Source organism: Oxyura jamaicensis, chromosome 1 (genome assembly GCF_011077185.1).
Source record: "Oxyura jamaicensis isolate SHBP4307 breed ruddy duck chromosome 1, BPBGC_Ojam_1.0, whole genome shotgun sequence".
NCBI lineage: Eukaryota > Metazoa > Chordata > Aves > Anseriformes > Anatidae > Oxyura > Oxyura jamaicensis.
The window spans coordinates 99,995,549-100,023,479 of NC_048893.1; the positions used below are offsets into that span (position 1 = coordinate 99,995,549).

The 27,931-nt window shown below is 36.9% G+C and overlaps 2 long non-coding RNA genes across 3 annotated transcripts; one reads left to right on the forward strand and one right to left on the reverse strand.

Moving 5' to 3' along the window:
• Positions 1-22: 22 nt before the first annotated feature.
• Positions 23-27,901, reverse strand: LOC118160569. 2 transcript variants are annotated; one of them, XR_004747580.1, is made up of 7 exons: positions 26,744-27,901; positions 14,284-14,404; positions 10,193-10,241; positions 8,960-9,048; positions 8,197-8,296; positions 2,638-2,816; positions 23-76 (listed from the first exon to the last, which is right to left on the reverse strand). It is a non-coding gene; the product is annotated as an uncharacterized LOC118160569 (long non-coding RNA). The 2 variants fall into 2 exon arrangements; XR_004747579.1 differs by having other exon boundaries at positions 8,197-10,241.
• Positions 2,680-6,960, forward strand: LOC118160572. Its single transcript, XR_004747583.1, has 3 exons — positions 2,680-2,818; positions 5,512-5,513; positions 6,921-6,960. It is a non-coding gene; the product is annotated as an uncharacterized LOC118160572 (long non-coding RNA).
• Positions 27,902-27,931: the final 30 nt, after the last annotated feature.

Below are 27,931 nucleotides of genomic sequence, written 5' to 3' on the forward strand. Positions count from 1 at the left end.
TCCTAATGATTGTGGTACTTATCATATCCATTTTAGTTAATAAAATTCAGTCTGAATATTTTCCTTGCAGAGTTGCCTGTAACACATACAGATATAAAAATGAGTTCTACATAAAACTCTAGTCCTCCTTATTAATGACTGAATAAATTATACAAATTAAAATTCCCTAGATATCACTGCATTCACTAATCTCATGCTCTCAGCTATCTCTGAGTGTGCTTCCCTACCCTGAACCACAGGTGGTAAACACATTTTCCTTCCCCCTTAATACTTCAGATTAAACTGTCTCTGTCTTTCCACCTTCCCCTTTATTTTTAATAATCTTCATCACAAACTGAGAAGAGTTATTAACTCAGTGTCACCTTCCTTACCCAATATTCTGATGCAGAGAGTGCCCTTCAGATTCTTAATCTTATAACAGACATCCACAGACACCACTGCATTGCCAAGTAAGAATTGACCCATGTATACCCAAATTTTTGTTAATATTATCAATAAAGTCTTATAACTACTGTTGATAAAAAGTCTACTGAGACTTTGTAGAGACTTTATGAGCCAGTATGTTACTATCTGTAGATCCTAGGAACCACTGTACTCAATCTGTAACCAACAGTGTTAAGATCTTCAGAAAATGCTGGATCATGTTGTAGAACATTATTAACTCTGTTTCAATATCTACCTTTTGTTTTCTGTGAAAAGCTGTCTGTCTGCCTCACACCATTTAGCTTCAGAGCCTAGATAAATGCTTCAATGAAAATTTGATGAAATAGTTTCTCTCTTAATTCTATATAATGGAGAAAGGATGCCCTGTGCCTTGATTTTCCTCATCCCATCTCTACAAATCCAGATGACATCCCTGTACTCTTCTGAGGCCACATGTCCCTGCTTCCACTGCTTGTGCATTTCCTTCGCACATCTCTGTTTGACTAACAGGTCCACGCTGCTTTCTGTTATGTCTTCACCACTTGTTTTCTTACACACGAGTGGAGAGCTTTTGTGCTCCAAAAAAGTCTCCTTAAAAAGTTGCCAGTTCTGCTCAGTTCCTTTGTCCCTAAGGACAGTGGCAACTTGCCCAGTCTTTTGAAGGTACATCAGAGATCTTAGAACACAAAATCCTGAGGATTGTACAAGCCATGTGGCCAATCATTCACCTGATCCACTCATCTCCTTCTTCTTGGGTCTGCGTCTCCAGCTGGTTGAATAGAGGAAAACCATACCTGAGTTCCCAATTCCTTCACCATCTTTCTGAGGGACTATAAAGTGCGTTTTGATATTTTGGAGCTTCAGACCCAGAATCGTGAAGATGCAGAATGGCTGGAGACTGATTTCCTTTATATTTGCACTCAGCATCATGAAAATTGCTCTTGCTGCTTCGTCTCTCTATGTCCTTTGGCTGTATCATCTCACAGCTTTTTTTTATATCCTCTGCAAGCTGGACTGTGCAAATGTGGTGCAACACACTGCAGATTATTTTTCTGCAGATAGCTATGGACAGACAGGCAAGTTATTAAGACATTGCCTCAGTTAGAGGTAATAATTTGAGTATCTTCCCTCCAACGATCACCAGTTGTCAAGAAACTAGTAGAAATGAAATGATCTTGGAAAACCTCTGCCTTTCCATCCTTTCCATCCCATATAGTTAAAAGTGGTGCATGGATTCAAATGTTAAGAAAAAAAAAGCAAGAGAGCAGACACAGCAACAATGTGAGAACATAACCCTCTTTGTTTAGGAGGCCAGGCTAAGGAGTAGAAAAATGAAAGGTCCTTGTCCAGATACAACTAATTGTGTACCTGAGAGGGAACACCATGCCTATGATGTCAAATTTTCACACTCTTTCTCTAGATCCAGTAATGTCAAAGAAAACCATGACTATGTTCTGATTATGAGCATGACAAAGAGACAGGCTAGTAATCAGACAAGCTAGTTAGCAGGCTTCCTTACTGCTTCCCTCCTATGCAATAGACTTGAAATCTCTATTTATGAATAAAGTCTTAATTGCATGACCAATCCTCATGCACCTGACCAATACTAATGTACCTTCAATTATGGGAAAGAAAAATAAGTATCAAAATCATGCATTTCCTCCATTCATGGAACACGGATTTTGATTTTCTGCCAAATACCAAAAAAAAAAAAAAAAAAAAAAAAAAAAGCTATATTTCTATCTGTTTGAGGAAGACTTGAGACTACAGAAGGTAGAAATGAAGAATGAGTATATGGAGAACAGAACGTCTCAGCCTATAAATAGTCTGGTATGTAGTACAACCTTCCCAGCTATAATACAGGACTACAGCAGACACAGGTGTCCATACTAAAAATAATTATTTAGATAAAAGTACATTTATCTGTTACAAAGAATACTCCCTCCCCTAGTTGTAATATAGTATACTATAATCTGCTATTTTAAATCTATACTTCAATTAAGTTTATCTACCACGTATACGTGCTCAACTACGCAACTCTGCAGCAAGCAATGAACAAAGAACACAACATAAATTAATGTAAGAAAAGTCTTTTTCTCATATATTTTGCTGATCCTGTGGTATTCAGCAGGTCAGACTTTTGTATAGCTATGAAACCATGTTTATCTGAATGTCAGCACTTCCCCCTCAACCCAGAAGGTTTTTCAAACTCACCTTGATGGTCCTTTTCCATGCTATCCACTGAGCCATATGCGTGATTTGCAGAATGAGTGGTCCCATTCCATAGTTTGTTTGCCTTGATTTATCAGCGGGAGGCAGAAAAGCTGTGCATTTTGCTCTAGGAGAATATATACAAGTTTGCATTTCATATCAGAAAGAAAGGCATTTCAAACCTGTAAAAAAAAAAGTTTACCTCAATCTAATACAACACTGACTGGCGTAAGAATGTAATCCTTGCCTTTAGCTTGTCCTCTCTCAAACTATTAAATGGAAAAATGAGTAGAATAAAAGTACCTTGCATTTCTTTCAGAACAATTTCAAATTTATTTTGTATTTTTTCCTGTGGCAGAGTACATACTTGACAAAAAGCCTTACTATGATTTATTCCTTTCTCTCATCCTACTTCTCCAATTCTTTCAATGTTTTGTTGGGAACTTATGTACTCTTTTTTAATTTTAAGGATACTAAAATCTAGAATAACAATCAAAGTGATTGACATGGGAAAAAAAAATGTAAAAACATTTTTGTACCCTATACTCACTAATAGTCCCTCTCTGCCATTCAGTTTTCCATATGTTCACCTCATCTTTAGTGCCTTTTCTGGTATTTTCTTCTGTCTCTTCTCTTTCTGTAGACTTAAAAAACATCAATGTGTTAAAATCGTGAATCAAATCCCCCATTATTCTTTCTTCCCCTTCAAAATTCATCTGGTTGATGTTCACCCATGACTTCAAAATAATTTCTGAACTGCATTTTCTTTACTCTGATCAGTTTTAAAGCCAGATGGATCTTATTTTGAAATGTTTTTGTGTGTGTGTATTTTCATGTTTGTTTGTTTTGTTTTTCAGCCACATCACTTAGAAACATCTTTTCTTCCTAAAATGGACGCTGAAATCTTATCATGGTCATAGGCCTTCCAATTCTTAGAACTTCAAGAGAAACAACAATTGCAAAACTCCTGGTAAAAGAGAGCAGGCGGCAGAAGTGCTCCTCCTAGCCATCTTCAGTGTATTAAAAGGGAGACAAGAAAAATGGGGAACAACAGAAAAGCACAGCTTGAAGAAACGTGCCCAGTAAGTCCCATTCTCTTGTACAGATGTGTTATAAGCATCCCTCCTGTGAAACAACTGTCTATCATGTATATGGTTCTTGGCTGACAGCACATTTTCCTTCTAGAAGACAATTGGTTTGGGTGAAAGTATTCATTGTATATTTTCTATCTGTGCTCAGAACAAGTGTATACCCACATATATATGTGCTACCATTGCTTCATTGTGTGAAAAGCATATTGTTTGAACTTGCTGAAGTTACAAGTATTAATAAATTATATCATTAAATACATTTGATACATTACTTCTGTCAGTAAGCCATGGGAGGAGGTAGGTGGGGGGGAATGTTTCATGTATGTGTTTTAGGGATATTTTGTTCTTGCTCTTCATTGTCTCACTTTTCCTGACTCCAGTCAGAAACAGCAAATGAGGGCTGACTCGTTTAGCACTCCCCAAATGTGCTGAAATGAGTTTAGTCACAGCCCACACAGAATGCTATTTCTATTTGCTGCAGCCCAAATCCGCTCAACAGGAGAGGATCATGGATCAAAGATGAACCAGCAGGCAGAAGATATTTTATTTCCAGATCTTGCTTGTGGAAGAAGACAAAAAAAGTGTCAATTAGAAGGCTTTAAATGAAATACATGTGAGTATCATGCTAGTGGGTTTTACATAAAATGTATACAAGGATCATAAAATAGATTAATCTAAACAGCAGGATATATTCATCATAAGTGTGACAACAAATTGTCAGCTATATGATTATTCAGTTGTTATATGGCTTATTGTGCAGAATATTTTTTTAATTCAAGTTCACTTTAGCCACTTTAGCTGTGCTTGCTTTTACATTATATTATTAAAAATACTATTTCCCTTTAATAGGCAATCTAAAATGTTTTTAAGACATGTTTCTAGGATATCTGAAGATATAACACAGTTTTTTTCATTCCTATAAATATGCTTAAAGTGGTGTTTTCTGCAGGTTTTTTTTCCACACCAGGTCACATACTGATATATGGTGCCATTAGTAGACCATCTTTAGCCCAGTTTCTCCACCAGATGCATATATTTTTAATGATTCTTTCCTTGTCAAAATGAGTGAGACTTTACTGGTTGCTATACTGAAAGTGGCAGGCAGTTGATAAAGTGCTCCATGGATGTGTCCTTCCATTCATCAATTTCTTGCAGGTGTACGGTTTTGTTTTTAAACACTATAATTCTATGTCAGGTGAGATGTTTATAGGCTTAGGGAGGTCTATTCAATAAGCCATAAATTCTGTAAGAGACTCTTGATATTAATATAAAGTTGGGGTGTCTTTGCTCTTTTCAGCTCAACATATTGCTTCATTTTATTCACATTCATCTAGACGTTCATGGTTGTAATTAAAAAAAAAAAAAAAAGGCAGAAGATGAGCAGCAATGAAATTGGTGCTCTTCTCTCCAGTCCTACCCAGCAAGTAGCCCTTACTTAAGGTCACAGGTGCCCTGTTTGCTTTCTGTATCTTTATCCTGATTGGGTCACAGTAAATGTCATATTCTCTTGTGACTGTGAAAGAGGAAAGCATTTCTGATGAAAGGAAAAAGGAGAGGGAAAGGGGTAGTACAGAAAGAATAGAGACCAGATGGAATTTCCTTGGATCCTAGGAGCCTTGCCCAATTTGAAAACAACCATGTTAGACACAACCTTAAAACACTTCTAAAAGAAGGTACAAGCTCAGCATCAAGTACCAATTAAGATCTTTTTGTAGTAGCTACATATATATATGGATTCATCTGTGTAGTGATTAGCTGAAAGTTTTTGTAGGTTATTATTCTGGAGGAGTAGAAATTTACACATCCATTTAAATTTCAGTTTCCTGCCTTGACAGATGGTTTCATACATTTGCTCATCTCTTCAGGCAGGATTCTCTCTCAAACATATGACTACAGCATATAAGTATTATATTAATGGACTGGACCCATTACAGTTGTGAAACAAACTAGCACAGAAGCAGTATAGCAGATATATGAGTGTACAGCAGACTAATGCTGAGCTCTGCTTAGGAATACCTTAAAGCCAAGTAGTCTTTTTAAGTAGTCTCCTTTTTTTTTTTTTTTTTTTTTTTTTTAGGGACTAACGTGAATATCAATAAATGGAAAATCTATCACTTATGCTGGTGGTTTATTACAGTTGTTAATCACCTTTGTATCAAAACTGTTATTTCTCATGTGAATTCTTGCAGCTGTATGTCACACATACTGGCTCTGTTTTTCCGCCATTATATTGCGGAGCAGTTAGTACCTAGACATTTTTCCACTGGGAGAGATTATCAATATAATCAAAGTCATCTCTCAAACTGCTTTTCCACAAATTAAACAAGTCATGTTTATATGTCTCTCTTAAAATATATGGAATTTTTAACTCAGTACTTAGTTTTCTATGCTTTCTCCCTTATCTCCCTTAGTTTTTTAATATCTTGTTCCCGTTGAAGCAAACCTGTAGGTAGATGCAGTCAAGTTAATATTTTTCAGCTACAGAGGTAAAAGTCAGTACTTCTTCCTGCTTGTAGCTCTCCTCCTTGTGCAGCGCATATCACCTTAGCCATTTCTTGCCAATGCATAGCTTTGGGAGCTCACGTTGAGCTCCTTTACAAATGACATCCTTTTTCAATTGCTGGCTGCTGAGAAGCAGTTCTGAAATGAAGAGTTTGTACTTCAAGACAATATTATAGTACAATCAAACATCTTTCAAAAACTTGTAGGTGAAATCAAAACAACTTTTTCTTTCATATAATCCATTGTTTTATCTTTCATAAAAATTCCTACATCACTAAAAGGTGAATTTCAAGTGGTAAAACAAAAAAAAAGAGAAATGAAATAGACTCTCTGTACAGAATGATTTATAGGTCCAGGTATTTTTCAGCAGTGTCACTGCTAAAATGCTTTGAGGTTAATGTTTAATTATATTGGATAAAACTTCAATTTAATGGAAATTTAGTTTCACCTGAAATTTCATACTGGCCCAGAATCAGGAAATGTATCTTTTGGTACTAATCTAAAGTGCCCAAACTATAAGTGCCCTTGTGCTGCTCATGAATAAACAGGCCATTCAGAAATTCATCCCACCTAAAGCCTTAGTTTCTACCTTGCATTTCCTACGGTTACACTAATAGCTTCGAAAGAATACAGTCTCCTCCAAAACTCTTGGTCCCCATGAGCAGTGGTAAAGAGAAGCCCATGCCAACCCAGCAAAGGACCTTCTCTCTCTTCGATGAAAGGTCTACGTCCACTCTGAATAGGATTATTATTTCATATAGGGTTTAATTCAGAACACAGGCTGTGCTGCTGTATCTTTCTATAATAAGGTTTCAAGACTGCATAATGCTTGGATTAGGGTGTAGCATGAGGATACAAAGGTGTAGGTAAGGATGCAAAGAGTGCAGGAATTGTGTTGGAGGTGTGCAGAGAGTTGAGCAAGTCAAACCTGCTGCAGTTGCATCCATATGGTACAGATGTGGTTCCAGGATCATTTCCCAGAGCTGTATCATGTTGTCCTCCCCAAAAGAACTAGATGATTTGCTGAAAAAGACAGCTAAGGAGCTTAACTTTCTGCATAATAAGGTGACCAGGAGCCAGGACTAAATAAGGGTCTAAGTTATCTGATGTTGTAGATTTAAAGGTTTAATCTGCTAGGCATCCCAGGGAATATCTAGTGTCCTTTAAAAAAAAATAAAGGGAGGTGGGGGGCTGGACAGAGAGTAAAGAACAAATCTGACCACTGGTCCCCTGATCTTGTGCTTAATCATTATCTCATTCCCTTAGTTTGCTTTGGTCCTTGCCAACAAATTGCTGAGGTCAAGCCTGCCATATCCTTAAAGATTTCAGACAGTCAGTGCTTCTTGCCTTCAGCATAGGGATCAGTCTCTGGTCCTTTTCAAATTTAGCTATATATATATATATATATACACACACACATATATATACACACACACATATATACTATATATATACATATATATATAGTGATATATATATATCATTTAGTTTCGTCAATTTTCAGCATATGGATTTTACAGTGATAGTAAAATTACCGTCAGTTCACGTTTAGTACAGACCATAGGTACATACAAAACCTTTTGTTTTATAGATTTTGCCATGAAGCAACAATTAAGCAAAAACAGTAAAGTTCTCCCAAATTATTTGATAAACAAATTACCACATTTATTGTGGTAGTGTGGCTACATACTTTCCAAACTTTCTTAGTAGGTGTCATATCTCAGAAGAAACATTACATTTTCTGATATTACAAGCTCTATCATGTGGATAAAAGCTACAGTTTGGCATAATGAGTTAAATGGGCCATCTTTTTACCATCAACAAAAAACTGTTCATTGCAAAATGTCGGTAAACATATTTTAATAAAATTTTAATCAGTGAGGACCCTGCCTTCTCTTAGCTGAGTCCTGATACGTCAGACATACAGGGAGAGACAGATGAGATATAATCTATTCATGTTTTAACTCACCTAAAATATCCATGATGGATATTTTCCCCTGGAAAGGGCAAAGAACCTCAACTGGGTATTGCAGAAACATGAAATCCAAATAGACTAGTCTTTCCCTTAGCTTTCAAAAATCAATTCAATTAGAACAGCATGTAATTAAATGCTACTAAAAGATTTTTCAGACGGACAACTAAATTTCAGTGAAAGACATTGATATTTAGGCATCTAAGAATCTAAATCACAGTTGAAAAATCACCTTAAATTCTTAAAAATCACCTAGGTGTTTTTGGAAGTCTCATCTATGAGAAACAGCCTCATGCTCTAGAATGACTCTCTGTAAACTGCAGCAGAAGAAATAGTATCTTTTCACAAAATAAGCAAAACAAAATAAAGAAACAAGCCATGGCCATATCTGTCAGAATACACATCAAATATGAAGCATCAATACCATATAGTGAGATGTTTGGGTTATTGTTTAATGAGTTGTTTAACACAGAGATATATCACACACATTAAATACAGAAATTATGTAATAATAATCCAGTAGGGAGAGCTAGAGGGTAATACTTTTGCCAAATGCTTAATGGAAAAGATTCAGACTGCATAATTAATTAAGGAAGACATTGCTATTGCAGTATGTATTTCTGAAGGACCTCTCCAAAATGCCTAAGCTCTCTCATTTACATTTTGTCTTGCTTTGATTGTCTCAAGGAAAGAAATCTCAAGGAAAGAAACTAAACTTTCCTCCCTTCAACGTGAATCTGGTAACTTGCAAGCCACTTACTTTGCAGTTGCCTTCAGAGACAGTTAGCCAGGGTCCTTCCACAGTGTTGCTGGTTGCACACTGGTTGCTGACATTTTGCTGAAATTGTCCTGTATCACAACCCCAGAATGATGACATTCTGGATTAAATACAATCTCTACAACAGTGAGAGCATGTTGTCAGCTGAGTAAGTCAATTCACCTTGGTAGGCATCACTGTCCCATTTTACTAACTTTGAAATTCAGAAAAAAAAAAAAAAAAAAAAGAATTTGTACATCCACTGTTCGAATATATTTGTAAATTTGTCTTAGTCATTATATTCCTACATGGTTTACATTTCATGTCAGCAGAGTGTATAGATTTGCATCTTCCAATAAATTATCGCTATAGAACATTGCTTGAAATTTGATGAATCCAATATCTATCATATAAAAATATTAAATTAATATAAAAATAATTCATTATTTACCCATATTTGCATGCATTTTTCACAGATAAAATGATTACATCTCTACTTGAGATAGATAGATACCCATAGAATGAATAAGACTGCATAAGACAGAGGATTCTCGAACCCAGGTTTAGTGCCTGCAGGTGCTTGATGCTGGTATTCCCCTATTTGCTTTTCTCCCTCCCTACAAGACTGAAAACCATATGTCTGCAAAGTGCTGATAGATCTTCCAAATCTTTTCAGCTTTTTTTGCATTGCCATCTAAGAAATATAACCCATACTAATTCTTCTACCCAGCTACAGCTATAAGGCCTGCTTTATGAAGAAATATATTTTCTCTGAGTTCTTGTAAGTGCCAGTTGGAATCAGTTATGGAGTAGAGCAGTTTCATGTGCAGAACTGTTATAGAGAGCTGAGAGGCAGAACACAAACACTACACAAAAGAAATCTCCGACAAATGCCTTGGCTCGGAGTGATTGCTGAGCAGCACATGTTAATAACAGCAGGAAAATTACTGAGTAGAGAATGAAGCAATTAAAAGCTGTACTGGGTTTGGCACATTCCTGAGACACACAGTGCAACTAAAGAAATTTAATAATGCTACACTCTACATTTGTCAACACTAAAAATATCCACTCAAAAAATTATTTCTGTCTAATAATAGCTAGTTCTGAAGCACTCGGATATTATCGGATTTTTGTGCATTAGATTGTAGCATAGACATTTGGGCAATTTGAGTAATGAACATTCATATAATGGTTATCTATAAGGTAGAAGGATGTTTATCCAAAAAGTATATTTACCTGGTGAATTATCCAGAAGGTAAAGAGAGAATGTTGTGGTTTGCAAACACTGAAAAAAATGGTCAACGGTCACAGAGCCAGCCTTGAGAACTGAGTTTTGTTTGACATGTGTTAGAATGTGACAGAAGGAAAATATTAAAGGGGTATTTGAGAAACGAGAAGCTAATTAAACATGACCTCTACCTGAAATATTTTGACAGAAATAAAAACTACTTTGTCCACAGATTCTATCAGTCTTTCTACAACAAAAATAAATAAATAAAATTCTCAACTAATAAAAAATAAAAGAATGTTGTACACTACAAATAAAAACATGATTTCAACATAATATTTGCATTAAGACACCTTTTTTTTTTTTTTTCCAGGCAGAACTATATGCAATGTACAGTGATGTATGGATACATCTGATTACTATTACTCTTGATAGGATGGTGGAAAGGTGTTCCAGTAACAAAGCCTTTGCCAAATGGGAACATGGAAGTGGACACAGGTTCATATTTTTCACTATAAAATCATGAAATAGAACCACTATAGCAGGCACTGTTCCCTGCTAACCTTTCATTCAGGAGAAAACTGAAAAAAAAAAAAAAAAGCACGTCTGTGCCATTAGAAACTGATGTCAGAGTCATTTGTGGCTAAATAACAACACAAGAGATGAAACACTGGCTGCAATTTGTGATTCTGAGAGCTGCTATTACTTTGGGAAGAGCGTGCTATCGCGTACAACGGTAACTGCAGCTGTGCTGTCATAACAAGGTTAACCCGCAGTTGCAGGAAGTTGTCAGTCTCAGCGGAGGCCTATTGTGGAGGCCTGGGCTCAGCTTTCCCTGCCACCATGGGGGAGGCGAACCAGGAGAGCTGAGTCACTCCTCTTGCCCAAGGAGGTCTCAGAGAGAAAATCACCACCACGGGCTGAGCCAGACCGAAGTGCTTGCATCCATTTGGGTTGATAAAATTGGAACTAATGCATTCATCATTTTGTAGCAGCAGCGCAGCTTACATTTTAAAGGACAGTGACAGATTCACACAAGAGGATTATGCTTGCTAATTGATGTTACTGGTACATTTGACTGGAAAATGAAGGTGTCAGGACCTCAGTGTTGAGCAAGCTCTGCAAGACATGAAACTGGCTTGTGCTCAGGGGTGAGAAGTTGCTCAGCACTGTATAAAACACACTTTTTGAGACTGAATAACACCTAAAGAGCTGAGCCGCCTCAGCCCCAGGGGAGTGCGGGGCCATGATGGGGCATGGCAGGCCCCAACCTGTCTCCTGCCCCTTCCTCCAACCTCCCTTCCAAATGGCATCACCCAAGTGCAATGAAGGTGATGAACAGCCCTTTTTCTCTTTCCCTCAGTTTCTTTCCTTCTCTTTGATACTTGTCTTAGCACCTTTCATCCAAAATGAAAAATATACCTTTGCTGATGCATCTTTGGAAATTGCGCAGCTTCAGGAGATCACATAGGAAATCACTCTGGCTTTAACTTGTAATGAAAACTGGTTAAAATTTATGCTGTTCCTCATTTTTATTATTTATTACAGTCCCAGCCTGAGTATATTGATTTTGTGCCAACCTCTGTTCCTGTCACAGTTTTTGTCACACAAATGAGGTTCCAGAAATGTAATGCCTGTATTTTATGAAATACAGTCCTATGCCATTTCAAGATGACCTTTTCAGTATTCTGCCTTCTGACGGGTTGGCCATTTCTGAGTCAGGGACCTATTTCAATCTATGCCTTATCCCCTCAATGCTTATGTTTTAAAAGTAATTTAAACGGAGGTTGATATATCAATTTATTTTGTTTGCATTGGTATGCAGTTTATGATCTCCCTTCTGGAGAATCAGTGAACTCTGAAGGGCTCACTCTTGCCACCACACTGTCTCCATGTAGGAATGAAGTTTAAAATGCAGTGTTAAATATGCTATTAAAATATTTTAACTTGATGGGACTGTTTTGCTTTCATCTCAAAGCAATTACAAATGGAGATTTGAAACAACTATGAAACACTCCACCCAAATCAGTAGGCCTTGGTTATAGGTAGACACCTATATGGTGAACACGAAGCAACACATGTCACACTCCCAAACAGAAAACAGACTTGGAGAGTCATTGTCAATCAATGTAAGTTAATTGAACATACACAAGATGTACAAAAAGACCTGTCTGAATAGGTCCAACAATGACAGGTATCTGCTGTAGGCATTATCACAATTGAAGAATATAAATACCATAACTAATAATTTCTGGTAATTCCTTAACTTTTTCAGCAGTAGGATGGGAAGAAGGCACCATTTCTTTAACAAGAACACCTGATTCTTTGGGGTTTTTCCCTTCATGTCCAGCATAAAAAGACTCCCTTGCAGGATTCATGAATGCTCCCATTCCAGTTAATCACCACCTATCGTCAGGAGCTGCTGACTCTGGATGTATCTTATGACAAATTTAGTGGCATTTTCCCCAGTACACATTACTTTACTTTTGAACTTAACGGTTCAGAATACAGGTAAAAAGATCATGGGATTAAGTATCCCATGAACAATCCCAGTGGTAGGATATTTAAGAGGAATTCAGGAAGAGGAAAATTTCTGTTTGTCCCTACTGTGGCTCTAGTAAGCCTCTGAGCCCATGCTCTGGGCCTCTGCTACCCTGGTGACACTTTTCATCCATCTATTTAGACCAATGGTTCCCAGAAGCACTAGCTCAGAGGGAGCTGACAGCTATCCAGATCTCACTGCCACAGTGCACGTGTAGTGACCATGACTCATCTGTGACAGATCATCCAGTCTTTGCATGCACTGTGGAGACAATTCGTGTATTCACAGTAAATTCAGTATGTCCAGAACGTATCTGACTTGCTACACATGCTTTTGTCATCTGTGTAGCTTGTGCAGAAGTTTTGACACATCCTGAACACATCAGATTCATAGTGCATGCCCGTGTTTTGTGTGCATTTATTTCTGCCTGGAAAAAATATGAGCTGTGAGAGTCTCAAGGATGCACACAGTCGAAAAGCAATCTTGAGAGATTTTTACCAGCTGATGTCCAGCAAGTCCCTGCTAAATGTGTACACAGTGGACATTGTATTTTTTTATACTATATACAATATTCTTTATACTAGTATAGAGTACCTTTGCTGACAAACCTAGGGAACTTTTCAAATGAAGCATTTTATCTGGGGAATGGGGTGGGAGGAGTGGAATAAATCCCTGTATTTTTCCTAGGCTTGTTTTTAAAGAGAGCTGAGCAGTGCTAAGCACTATCAAGCAGCTGGGGAGCTGTATCATACACCAGCAAGTAAAAATCAGCACAGAGCTCATCCCTTCTCAGATGGGTGCCCTTTGTGCAGCAGCATGCCATGCAACCACTTTGTTTTGAATACCAGCATCCTACCACTTCTTCTGGGTAGCCACTGCCTGCAAAAGAAGCACAGTGGGAACCACTGCCATCAAGGCAAGCAGGGACACCACAGAAATCCTGCAGTTACTGCAAAGCAGGCCATCTAGAGCTGATCTGCATTAACCTGATCTAGAGAGACAGAAATTGGAAGTACCTGTGGAGCCTGAATTTGTCATGATATACCTTCCTTTTCCATCACAGGTTGTTACAGAATGGCCTATTTTTTAATTTAATTTAATTTTATTTTTTTACAGAAAAATTACTTTGGAAAACACGTATTTTAAAATAACAAGCAGAACAGCCAAACTGAGAGTTCAGTTGCACTTCATGCATTTTCATTCCAAAATTGTTAACAGCAACTGAGCCATCTCAAAGACTTTCCTGCCCTGCATGAACTGCTTCTTTGCAGAATTAATTCCATTAATTACTATCAAGTCAATAAACATGCAAACTTACTAGCAACATGTACTTCAGCCCCTGAGCACGTAGTTATACCTCTAAGCAGTTAGTCATCTTCACACACTTCAATGATATTACTGTCAAATATGCAAGAAAACATAAGGGGAATATATATATATATATAAATATATAAATATATATATACATATAAATATATATATATGTGAGGCAAAACCTTTCCTGCAGAGAACAGGAAACAAGAAAAACTTCTAAATCAAACAATTTAAGGAAATTACCATTTTGGATTCATTTTCTTCAGAAAGGTTTCCTTAGGAGGATTAAAAACACTTTTTAGAAAAAGTTCATCTTTAAAGCTGTCACTTGTCATCCACAATGCCCCGGAGGTTTAGCAGAAGTCTAGACAAGAGATGAAAGTCAGAATTTTATTCAACATTTCCAAGACAGTCCCATAAAATTCAGGTAAACCTAAACTGACATTTGGGAAAGATATATTTAATGAAAAGCAATACCAAGCTGTATAAATAATTGTGGCCAAGCAGAGGAGGTAGGAGGTGGGAAGGGGAAAGACTATAAAAAATGCAAGCGAGAAATTTTGTGCGTAACTGCACAGTTATCTAGTTATCATCGAGGTGAGTATTAACAATAGCAAACATGCTCAGAAAGGGATGTGTTGTAGCTATGGTAAAACAATATCTCTTCACTGACATAAACACAGCAGTGCTGATTCGTCCCAGCTGAGTACTAGGCTCCCAAGTCCTCTTCAGTTCTACCATTGTATGGATAATAACATCCAGACAGTGCTGGACGTCATACCAGCCAGAAATTAATAGAAATTACTATCTGTAAATTGCACAACACATCAATACAAAATTACATGACCTAATACAAATACTTACATTTTCCCTGTGAGAACATCAAGGCATGGACCTCTAAACCTGGAAACGTGGTCTGAGTTCACCTGCAGCAACACAGAGCCCTGGGGCATCAGTCTGGGCCAGGGCACTCTTGTCTTGCTGGCCTTTTCAGCCTGGGGAGCAGGGGCTGCAGTTCTCTCCAGAGAGTGAGAGAGGGGGGCTCACCTCACTGAATCTGTGAGATGGGTGTGTGAAAGACAAGGGGCTGTAGAGCCAATATTTCCAAACTCTGGCATTCAGTGAACTGGCTGATGGCATGTCTGATTTGTTTTTCTTACGCCTGGCTGCTAAATCGTATGAAAAAGAGCTAAAACACATTAACTGTCTCCTAATATGAAGTTGCCTTGAAACAATGGCTGGAGTTGTCCCAGAGATACTATAATGAATATGGGAATTGTTCCATGTGATCCCAATGCATCCCATTTAATCTGTTCAAGCCAGCTCTGGGAAAGGCAAAATAGACAGATGCTTAGGACAAGCAAACTGCTCTCCAGAAGGAGAGCAGTTATTGCCCCACCATCTACACTGCAAGGCCATGAATAACCAGGCAAGAAGCAACAGCTGATGAAGAGAGGATCTGTGCTGCCAGGGAGGCAGCCCACTGAAGTACCACGATCCCTGCCTGCACGCTTCATCCCTAGCCTCACTGCAGTGACAGCAGTAGCCAGATGCAGTTCCTGAGACACTCTCTTTCATCTGATAGATGAAATAGGATGTCATCTCAGGTGATCTGAGATGAAGGACATCTCTACATTCTTCTGTAGTCTTTTCCAGTAGCCCAGTGCCTATCATTGTAGTCTTTTCCAGTAGCCCAGTGCCTATCATTGACCTATATGAAGAATCAGTTTCTACTCACTGTAGAGAACTTTGGGGAGCTTTAAACCAGCACTGAAATTGTGCAGTATATATTGAGGACAGTTGTTGGATGGAATGAGGCTAAGCAAAGACATGCCCCCAGTACCATGTCATTCATCTGTTCTGTTTGCATTTAAGCTAAAATCATCTAACCTGGGATTCTTCCCTCTGGGCTGTTCTTTTTTTGTACCTGGGAACCAAGAATGCTGAAAATCTAACCTCAGCTCCTCATATCTAAATTGGGAAAATAAGTGCTTGTCTGGCTGGGGAAAGAAGACACAAAGGGGAGCCATTTAAAGACAGAAGCATTAAAGATTAAGAGGCACCAGGAGGTGTAGTAGTAGGGTTTCTGTAAGCAGAGATCAAAATAAAGATGTGCATACTCTAAACACAGCTGTATGTTTTTGGAGAAAAAAGGGCATGAAAACTTCTACTAGTAGAGGTTCTCCCCATGTAGACATTAAATACAACAGAGGAAGACATGTTCATTTACCCCAGCATATGCTCATGAAAAAGTTCTTCTCACTCTCTTCTGCTAGCCAAACGTTATCAGAGGATGCTTTCCTACTTTGTATGGCTTAAAACGTTGATTATCTAAGTGGAATTCTTCAGAAAAGAGATGAAAACAAAAATTTTCAGTCAATACATAAACACTTCTGTCACAAAGGAGTCTCATTAGAATTTCACATAAGTAAAAGGTTCAGTTTTGTGCCAGTGGCAGACCTGATTTCCCAAGTTTGTGGTGGAATCAAATATTTTATACACTTTGGAAAGATTTGGCAATACAAAGTGTTCCCCTTTTTTCCTTCTTCCACACATTAATAAGATTGCCCTTTTATCTGGCATTGTGTTGGCCCAGATTTCAGCCAGGAGATGTGAAGAAAGCATAGAGTTACTCACCCCATAAGAATCTCTTCTTAGATGTGAATAAACATTTTCTTTTCCTGAATGATTCTAGGAACTTATAGCTGAGATAACAAAAAGTCATGCAAAATCATCCCTCGTGTTCCCCATTCCTCCTCTGTGCTTATGTAATCACATGTAATCAGAAAGGGCATAATAAAACCTGTGCTTTTGGTACTAATAATTATAACTTCTATGTTTCAGCCCTTCAGAGTGGAAGGAGACATGCACTACAGATGCCAGATTGAATTCAATGATACAGAAAAAGTTGCATTGTAAGCCTTTTGATTTATCAAGGTGTTGAAAAAAATGCCTTTACTTCTCAGTTTTCTGCCATTCGTACCATGCAGATGTAAATGTAGACAGACTGGGGACAAATGTAAACTTTCAGATATAAGAGTATGAAGAAGAGACTGGAGCAAGGAATATGCCCTTCCTACTGGGTCACTTTCACAGGGGAAAATCCACTTTTTTTTTTTTTTTTTTTTCCCCTCAGAATCAGATTCCAATGTGCAAAATAAAGGTAACTCTACATGTCCATCTTATGTTACGAATCATGTTTAGCAGGAATAATATATATACGTTTAAGTACATGAGGTGCATATACTTATGGTCCCTTCAGAGAAGCAAAGAAGCCTACTTTATAAAGTTTATTAGATCATAATAAAGATTAAAAAAACAACAACAAAAACATCAAAAACAAGCAAAAAAACTCAGTTGAAAGGGTACTTCTTAGCCACAAAGATATATGTTTTATGAAACCTTATTTTAATTAAGCATCACTACAGCCTAGAGTTAGGGGCTTGTAGTATTTATGAATTATGCTATAGGTAGTTTCTAATGTGTATTAGAACATCACATAGGTATACAACATAACATAGGTATTTTTTTATACTGGGTTTTCAAGATTTCAACATTCATAGCATCCCATAGAAAGATGATAAGTATCAAAGAGGTTTTAAGGCTTATTGTGTCAGAAATAAGCCCCCAAAATTATGGTTTGAATTTAAAATCATATTTTAAATACTGCAAATCTTGAGTTCTAGTGCTGGAAGCAAAAAACTTCATACTCTTTTTAAGCCTTTTCCCCACAACATTTAAGAGCTGTAAAGTTACTTAAAATCAGAAAGAAAGAAGGAGAGAGAGAAAAGAGAAAGGAAGGAAGGAAGGGAGGAAGGTAAGTAATGAAAAAAAGGGTAAGAAAGAAAAGGATAAAAAATTAAAAAGAAAAAAGTTTTCTGAGTGTTTCATACAAAAACCTGGCTCCAGAATCTAAGATTTTAAGGGGGAAATGAGAATTACAATACATCTTATGATAAAGAACATAACAGAGAGAACATAAATCCAGTCCAGAAAGAGCAATAATTGGATACTGAGTATAGAATTAGGACAGTGAGATTAAAATAATTAAAAATAAGCATGAAAACAATGAAGTGGGGCTAAATGTCTCCTCTTTCTTCCAATCCTTTTGTTCTTCTGAGCAAAATGACTTCTAAAATAAAGAGACTGTGATGATGTTCCCTCTGTTTTGAAAGAGATTATCCTGTAGGGATCAGTATTTTACTCTTCCTTACATTTTTAAAACTTTTTCCTTCTGCATGTGGGTTTCAAATGAAGCACATTAGAATTGCTAATGACATGCCTTACTTAGCTAAGAATATGTCAGGTCAACTCAGCAACAGAACGAGTCCAAGAACAGCATAGCTGGAACAGAAATAGATGTAATTATTCCATTTTCAGTACAAAGTATATTTGCAAGATACTGCAAAGAAATGAATATTCAAACAAACACTGTTAGAAAAAAGAAAAAGAAAAAAAAAAAACACTTATTAAGTAAAGAAAGGAAATAAAGAGCCAGTAATCTCAGGAAAACAACAAATTTCACTTCTGACATCAAGAAACAGGGTGGGAAAATGGAATTATCTACCTTTGACAACTGAAAGGGAAATGTGATCACTAATGAACCTGATGAGTGACATTAAATCGGTTTCATGGCAGCTTACACTACCCTAATCCAGTCTAGAACAGCAGTAAACCAGTCTGATGATTGTTTAGTGGGGTGTATGAAATTGCTTTAGGGATTTCTGCCCACAATTTATAGCCATGAATTCATGTTACCAAAACCAAGTTCTAAATAATTTGGTTTAAAGTAAATATTTTTGGCTCAAAGTCATCTGTTAGACATGAAATGACAGCATATAATTTGGCTGCCATATGCACATGTATAATAAACATATTGATGGCCACTTTGTGAAGATCTTGGTCATTTTACATTATAATCTCACATGTACTTCCAATCTCTCTGATGACACCACACTGCATCCAGCCTAGCACTTACACAGAGTATGCTTCTCCTGTCTCATTTTAACATATTTTCTTTATTAATCAGCAGAAAACATAATATTCATCACAAAATTAGATGTACTTAGTTTTATTAAGTGTTGAAATGTTTTATTCTTATTGTCATTTCTGCTATGAACATGAAAGTGGTATTAGGCCTTATTCTGAGGGTCTGAGTGTATATACAGCGTTCCTTGTCTGGAGCAAATGTAAGTCATCATGGCCTGTCAAACAGGGTGAATTTCAGAAAGGTTGTAATACTTCAGAGCATGTAACAAGAGAGATGTCCACCTAAAGACCCTAGTCCAACAGTAAAATTTTAAAATAAAATTACATTGTACAATATGTTTTACTTATACTCCAGCAAATTAAATCCAAAAATAATGCTAATTTCATGGTATTGCTGATTTGAGATACTGCACAGAGCTCCAAGGAACAGCAAAGACAAAGAAATATGGTAAATATGCCAGTGCTTAGCACTTAATGTTACAAGATTCACAGATTTCTCATGTTACGCCATGGCTTCAGCATGGAGGTGTCATTGACAAGTAGCCCATGGGTCCCCAGTTCCTCAGCTTTTATACCACAACAGAACAGACTTTAAGGGAGAGGGTGATTTTTGGTCAAGCCTTTGCCAGGTTGATCTAAGCTTAAGTAATTTCTGATGTCTGGGCACCACCTTGTAGCATCTTTCCCCAAAAGGGCAAAAGGGCAGCTGAAAGTTGATCTTAAAAAGTAGTGCTTTGAGTATATTTTGAAATTGATATTCATATTAAATTTACCAAATGCAGAGCAAATTCATTCTACTTTGAAACACTAGAAAGGATATCTCGTTCTCTGATTCAATGGTGCCATTAAAACTTGTCCATTAATTATCAGAGATGATATTAGCATCCTTGATTGTTTTACTAACTATAATGACAAAGCGTGCTCAAATTTATTTTTACACATAGTTTCCATGACAAGACTATAAAAAACAGACACTTCTGTCATTAAACTGCCATTTCTTTATTCCTTTGCTCAGTCATTTCAGATATGCCCTAAACATCAAGAGGAAATCTGAAGCATAGCTTGGATATCAAGTCTTGTGTGGTCTTGCTAGAAGTAAAAATCAGTACCTTAATACCCAAATCAAATTTCAGTGTTCTTGGATCTCTTGGATCATTATGAGCAACTTAATTGACATAAGCTTGAAGCTTAATTTAAATTGGAAAAATGCCTTTAAGGCCTTGAACATTTTTGAAGGGTAAAAAGTATTTTTCAGGGCTACCATCAGAGAGATGACAAGGTGGCAAGGGGGCTGTGCAGCCTAGCAAAGCAGCATGAGGTGCTGTTGTTAATTTAAATCCTAATCTCAGCCTGCATAATTAAACCAGGTTATATTTTCGGCAGAAGACAAGAACATATCTAAGTACTTGATTTGCTCATAATGGTTACTCAACCTCGGGCAAATGGCCACTTGTTGCCCTCACATACCCTACTTTTGGATGGCCAGAAATTTTAAGCGAAAGACTAGAGGTATCATAAGGCTCCACAAGAAAGAGATACTAAACAATAATGAAGAGTGAAAACCAGGCCTAATCTTTGTTTTCAGTCATCCTAGTTGGACAGGATACACTGCTGAGATTTTGGGCTCTGATTTAGTTTATGTGTTAGATTTAAGACTAAATTTTACGTGCCAAAATATGACTTAGTTTGAGGGCAAAGTTTCAGGTTTTAATAATCTCTAGTCTTTAAAATTAAAAACAGAAGCATCACTTGGATCTTATTTTATCTGAAAAGGAAGAGGAACTTGCCTGTAACAGTAAATTGGACTCAACACCTATACAGCATTATTTTATGGTTTAATGGACATTTATTTTAGTGAAGCCTGCATCTGCATTACATTAAAGTTGAAAGAAAAGCCACAAATGAAACTTAAATTCAGATCTAAGCAACAGTCAAGTCAGCCATGGATTTGCTAACTGCATTTGTATTGATTAAATTTACATTCTGGAAATAATGAAACTATTTCTGCTGCATTTACCTTATCATGATCCTAAGCAAGGCAGGAATATTATGTAAAAGGAAACAGTAATGCAAAATAGCAGCTTCAGGGAGAGAGGGGAAAAAAAAAAAAAAAAAACAACTCTTGCTCTTTTCCTCTCTCATCCCCAAAGCTACATAATTTACTCCCAGTCCATAATGTCCTTAGTTCCAGTGATTGGGATGATGGATGGCTCTACTTCAGCTGCAGCAAGAGAAGATATAGCAATGTATCACTCCACAGGAAAAAACAATAGCACAAATGAAGCAGCAGGACAATGTGATGGGCAGAAGAGCTGGGGGAATTCTCTGGTGGGAAAATAGACAGCCCTACCCCGGAGTTATGTAAAACACAGTGTGTTGTTTTTGCACTTATTGTGGCGATGCTTATGTGAAAGCTGATAATGAGGGGGTTCCAAACAACTGAAGAAGGGGGAAAGATCTTTCCCATATGAGCACTTTTTTTTTTTTTTTTTTTTTCCCCTGCAGTAGCAGAGGCTATAGCACACATGCCATTGCCTCTTTTCTGGTGATACATTTAATTATAAATGTTTGAAAGCAAGCAGGGTCAGTTCATGGTTAATCTCTGTGAAAGTTAGGTGACTCTTCAGTTTATTTGTGAAAACTACTATGGGCTAAATCATTCTATGACAATCAATTAAAACATTTATGCTTTACAGTAAGTCCGTGTTCAGACTTAAATCCAATAAATCAACAATTGCTCTGCTGAGGCTATCACTGTTCCTATCATCAAATTCAGCAACAAACGAATTGAAAGAGGAATGTTACAATTAATATTACACACTTTTTCACATGAAAAAAGCACTGTTCCTTGGCAAAGACAAGCAATGGCCTGCGGAATTTCTGAAGTCTTGGGTGAAATGCTTAAAGTGAAACAAGAGAGGTCCAAAATATATTCATTATTTATGGATGCTTTCAACATATAATGTAGTAATGTGTATTAATTACAACTTGAAATTTAGATAATTTACACAGAACATGAGGAGAGAAATATAACCTCAAATTTACATAATTCATACCACAAAAGTACAAGAACACTATTTTTTCTACAGAGAACAGAAAATTTTGAAGCTCTGTTTTGAATTAAATGCTACAGTAGGAGAGGTTTTTTACTTACAAAAAATTGGGTTCAACAAAGATAATTATCAGAAGCTCTAATGATTTGTCATTGATAAGAATGCTACTACTACTTACTACTCAAGCTTTCTCTCACTTTCCATTGTAAAATGTATTTCAGTAGCATGTAATTTTACTGAACTTTAAATAATAAGGTTGACTGTTTTTGCTATTCTAGTTGAATTCATTTAGAAAACACCTTATGGAATCCAGAAAGGTGGTTCACTGATAATTGGATTTCTCATTTGCTTTGCTTATACAATTCCACAACAGTTTAAAGAAATCAAAAACTTGCTAATGCAGATGCAATTCCAGTTAACTAAAATATCTAAAAAGTTGAGCCTCTTAGAGCACAAAGCTCTCTTGCTAGTGACCTCACTTGTTCTGGGAAGGACTCGAAAGCTTTTTTGTAAGCCCTTTTCTTCAGTTCCATAAAAGCTGCAAGATCAAAAAAAAAAAAAAAAAAAAAAAAAAAAATGGAAAAAGGAAACAGAGTCCTGGATGTAAGATGGTAAGAATACCATGTCCAGGACTTGGACACTCTGCCAGCACATGCCTGACAATTCCTGTGTGCACTAGACAGACAGGTGGCTGGGCTTAACTGGGCCTTTCTTCTTTCAGGTTGCGCGGTTGCGCTGGCTGTGAAAATACGGTTGAGCCCTTTGGTTGAAAGAGAATCAATGATTTTGTTGCTTTCACATATGAAGTTGTAAGTACCCTGAACCTCTTCAGAGTGATAGATCTGAAGTTGAGCCCCAAAGTGAGCGTACACTTTAAACTTTGATCTCTGTGAGCTAGATCCTCACCTCTCTCAGTCACTGCACAGGAAAGATATATTCATGACTGTCTCATGCACTAAAATACTAGAATGGTGATATCAGAGATAAACACACTAGGAATGAATAATCTTGTCTGCAGAATATAGTTTTAACAAACTGCATTTAAGTAAAGGCTGTGACCTCATATTGACCATGGAAGATGAATAAAATACTGAATCAGTAAGGAATTGATATTATTATTTCTTATCCTTTTGAATATGTTCAAGATAAGTGTTTATATTCAACACAAATATCCAGAATTCTGGAGAAAATAATTTTCAGCAAAACGGAATAAATTGTGAGATATGTAGGTTCTAACCAGAACACAGATGTCAATCTTGAAATCAAAACATATTCTTCTGTTGAATTGAACTGAATTATTGCTTTCTGAAATCTAATTACAAGTCCTTTTATTACACTTCCAGTAAATTGGCTTGCCTCTTGTAAAACAAGTCACAGACTCCTCAGGTAAGTCCAAAAAATTGTGTTAGAAGTACATTACTAAGGTTCTAAAATCAAGCATTCAAAACAAAAATTTGAAGGAATTGCTTCCTCTGCTGCCTCATCTCTTCCCCCACCATATATTTTTAGTACTTGAATTAGGCAGCAGTCTGAGAAGTCATTCTCTGCAATGGATTGGTCTCCCTGTAGGACTAGATAGCTTTCAGCAAAGACAGTGCCAATTTATTGACTGCCACGTGCAATCCTGGTCATGCCATTTCAAAGTTCAAAGGCGGAAAGGATGTTAATCATGCTTTCTTTTCTATGGAAGTGTTTTTAAATCAACTATGACTCTACAGATCAGAAATAAGAAAAATGAAAGAGCATGCATAATAAAATATAACCTAAGTATAAAAATAATATAATTAAATGACGACTACAAAATTATGAATGACATGGAGAAGTAAAACCATTCACTGTTTGTAATACGAAATTGAGAAGGCACTCAGTGAAAGCAAGTACTAGCTGGATTACAATTAAATGATGGAACTCATTGATGTAGCTTTTTTTTTAAAAAAAAATATCTGCTTATTTTATAGATGAGTAAAGAAGAGATAAAAATCACAAAGGAAAGTTCCACGAATATCTATGAAACATAGTGATGTAATTGAATCTTCTGGTTCATCAAATCACAAAATACAGTTTACTTGTATGCTTATGACAGATTACAGAATGTGGATGCTATAAATGGGGAAATATTACCTGACACCTTCCCGATTTCTTAAACTCTTTCCCAAAGCATTCATAATTTGCCTCTGACAGAGGCAAGATATTGGGCTGGAGGTACCTTTAATCTGCTCCTAACTACTGTATTTACCATGGCAAAATTACAGGAAAAAAAATCTTTCATTTTAATGTGTTATCAGCTGAGACAGCTTCTGAATGAGACAAAGACTACATTCACTTGAACTTTATAACAAAATTTCCTCTAATTGAGGAAATAAAACCTGCTGTAGTCATGAACAATTCAGATTGTTTTTCTTGGGTGCCTTTTTTTTTTTTTTTTTTTGAAGTATTTCCATTACATACATGAAAGAGTATTGACTTTTCTTCATTGCCAAAAGTCTCACTTTCCTTGTGGTATGAAAGGGTTAGTATCTACAGGTTTAAGGATTAAAATCCTTTGAACACAAGACATGTATCGTTTGCTTGGTGATTGGAGTAGGTCAGCTTGGCTCCAGCCTGTTTCTTTTATTTTCCAATTTACTTAAGGGTTTTCATGAAACAGTTTTGATCAAACATGTTGTGGAGCCAAGTGGGATCAGAGAGTCCTCTGAAGTGACCTCTGAGTCAGAAGCCCTGACTCCTGCTCACATTGCTGTCAGGTACCTGCTGCATCCTGCTGCTGCACGAAGACACCTAGCTTGTAAAGCCCTTGGGAAGAAAGAGGCCAGGTTCTTCCTGTCTTTTCCTAGATTTTGTTTTTATTCCACCAACACAATGTAAGAGTTTAATTCCAACAGCTCCTCTTCTAAAGAGCTTTGACATTGGGCAGCATGCTACATGATCTTGAACCCCACATTGCACTTAATGTACCCTGAGAGGTAGCATGCATTTGACATTACTCCAGAGGAACAGAGGGAAAGACAGGAGCTGAAAGAAGTCATTAGTGGGATTCTGAATCTAGCAGAAATAAAAGTCTTACACACTCCAACTGCTTTCTGTTGTCACTGGGATTATTAACTTCATGATAACAACAGGGTTGTAAGCAAATTTGTAGCTCAGCTGGGGAAAAGATTGGAATAGACTACATTTTTTTTCTCTCTCATTAAAAATTTCAAATACAACTGAGATGAATTTAATATTTAAAAAGAAAGGTTCAAAAGCTATTTACTTCAGGGCAGCTTACTCTAACACTACCTCAGCTTATTTTTGGTGCCATACTTTTGTAATAATAAATATATGCTCACAGTTAACATTAGAAATTTTTACTATTTAATGAATATAAAATTATTTGAAGTCTTTAAAGCATCTCCTCATAAAACTTCTCTCCTCTTTTCCACCCTAGCCTCATTTTTCTTCTCATTTCAGAATTGCTAAGGCAGACAAAAAAGATCTTTATTGATATTCATTATAAAAATATAGGATTTCCCCCTTTTCAGAAGACATGCCACTACCTATTTGGTTGAAAACCATCACCATGTGTCAGGCTGTTCCACTCGATAGAAACCTATTGTGGCTGAAGGTCATGCTGTTGTTTTACCGTACGCTGCTGTTGTTTAAGCTGTAGAGCAGAAATCCTCAAGTTTTCTAGCATGAAAAGGCAGTTTTGTAAACTGTGAGAGGGAGTTGTTCAGAGGATAAGATGGTGAGAAGGAGCACACTGAGGACTCTTTCCCCAGTCAGTGAAAGAGTATTGGATGAGTGACACCATTGGGACGAAAAGGTTAATCCAAGCCAGAAGGAAGGTTTAAGAGACTGGGGGTGGCAGTTTTTTGGAATTAACAAAGCCATTATCTCGAGCCAGCATACATGGTGAAGTGATGAAAGGAAATATATGTAATAACCTCATAATTACTAGGTTAAAATCTATTGCTAGCTTTTGACTGAATTACTTCATTTCACTAATGAAGCAATTTTGTTTATTAAGTATAGAAGTATTTCCAATGAAGCTTCATTGAACCGACTAAGCCTAAGAACAGTTAATTTTACTTTGCTTCTTTCAAAACAGTAAGTGAAGAAAAGAAATATTCCCACTGCTCTTAATAGGGCTGAAATTATTCTCAGAATATTCACTGAACTGCCTTTTAGATAGTATGGTTACTATTTCAAATCCACACTCAATAGTTCAGGAATAAATCTCTTTACTAATTGCACATTAATAGCAGGTAAGGCTTACTAGAAGAGTATAACACTGCTTTCAAGTACATTTGTTCCTTGTATACCATACATATTTTCTCCAACATTTGGCTAGGCAGGTGGCCAGCAGGCACTGTCAAGATAATTTATGTCTCTTGTTTATTTGAATAATTAAAATAACAACAACACTGGAACCCTGCAAATTTTGCTCTCTCCCAGCTTATATAACATCATCTTGTTCCTTCTACTCTTGCTCTCCTGCAAAATAAATCCCATGAATAAGAAGACACCTAATGAATTACCAAACCCAAGGAAGCAGATCTTAGTAAAAGTAAAAACAAATCTGTCCTGCTAACCAATTAGAGAAGAAAAGTCTCATAGCAGTTTATGAACCTGTCTTCTGCCCTTTTTTTTTTTTTTTTTTTAATCAGAATTGCACTCACCCATCTCTCCATTACCTCCTTATCCAGGTAGCCCAGTGAACACCTGCTCTGCTGCTCTTGTGCTTCAGTGAGTATTTTGCAAGCAACAGTGGCTACTTTTCAGGTATGAGTTAATTCTGATTTTCCTGTTTCTAAAAAACAGAGAATCCAGTCGGTAAACTGTAACCTTGAACTGTAACCAAGATGGAGAATGCAACTGAAATCAGTGCGTTCTGAATCTCACTTCAGCTCTGATCCTGTCATAGCCTCTCTGTGGCTGCATGGGATTGCCTCTGACATCTGCAGGACCCTATCTGAAAGAGAAGGATCTAAATTATAGCAATAAAAATGTAGCAACTGGATTGGTTCTATGACCAGCTAAATCCAAAGCATTCTACTTATTTTGGACACAATACCAGGCCAGCTACGCCACATCAGATTAATCTACACCAAGACTCAGCTCTTGGCTAGTCTCTACATACCTTCTCTGCCATTACCTTCTTTTTCTCCATAACCCATACTTTCCCAAAGTTTTAGGAGATTTTTTAGTGCATGGATTTCTCCCTGGACTATAGCAGAGCTGGATCTTGCAATGCAACATGGCCACATTTTGTGTATTTTTTTAACATCCCTCCAACACGTGTTCAAAAACAAACAGATAATTTTTAAATATGAGAAAAAGTGATCTAATTCAAGGCCTTTTTTCTAATATGTCTGTAAAATAATTAGGAGCCCCAACTCCTGTACTCACAAGACGGGGGCAAAGCCTGAAGCAATATAGATGAGCACATTAGCTGAAAAGGGTCTGTTCTCCTGCTAGGCAGAATTAGTTTGTGCCAGTATGTGGGAACCAAACCATTGCCATATTAATCCTCAACACTGGTGGGTGGCATATTAATCCCTGTATTATTGTTTATGTTCTCAGCTGAGTAACATCTAGGAGTTGGAGCTATAAGGTAGCAGGTTCCTTTAGTCAGTAAAAGATTTTAGATTATCATGTTCCCGGGGTTCCTTTTGACATGTTTTTTTCCCCAATATACATATCTTACCATAAATAATAATAATAAAAATGTAATCAGGAGGTAGGAGTTAATGTGATACCTATAATATACCAGCTTGTTCCCTCCCTCCAACAAAAAAAAATAAAGGACATGTAGCCCATGGCTGGAATTTGTGGAGTAGTATTTGTCACTCAATTTCAAGGATCAG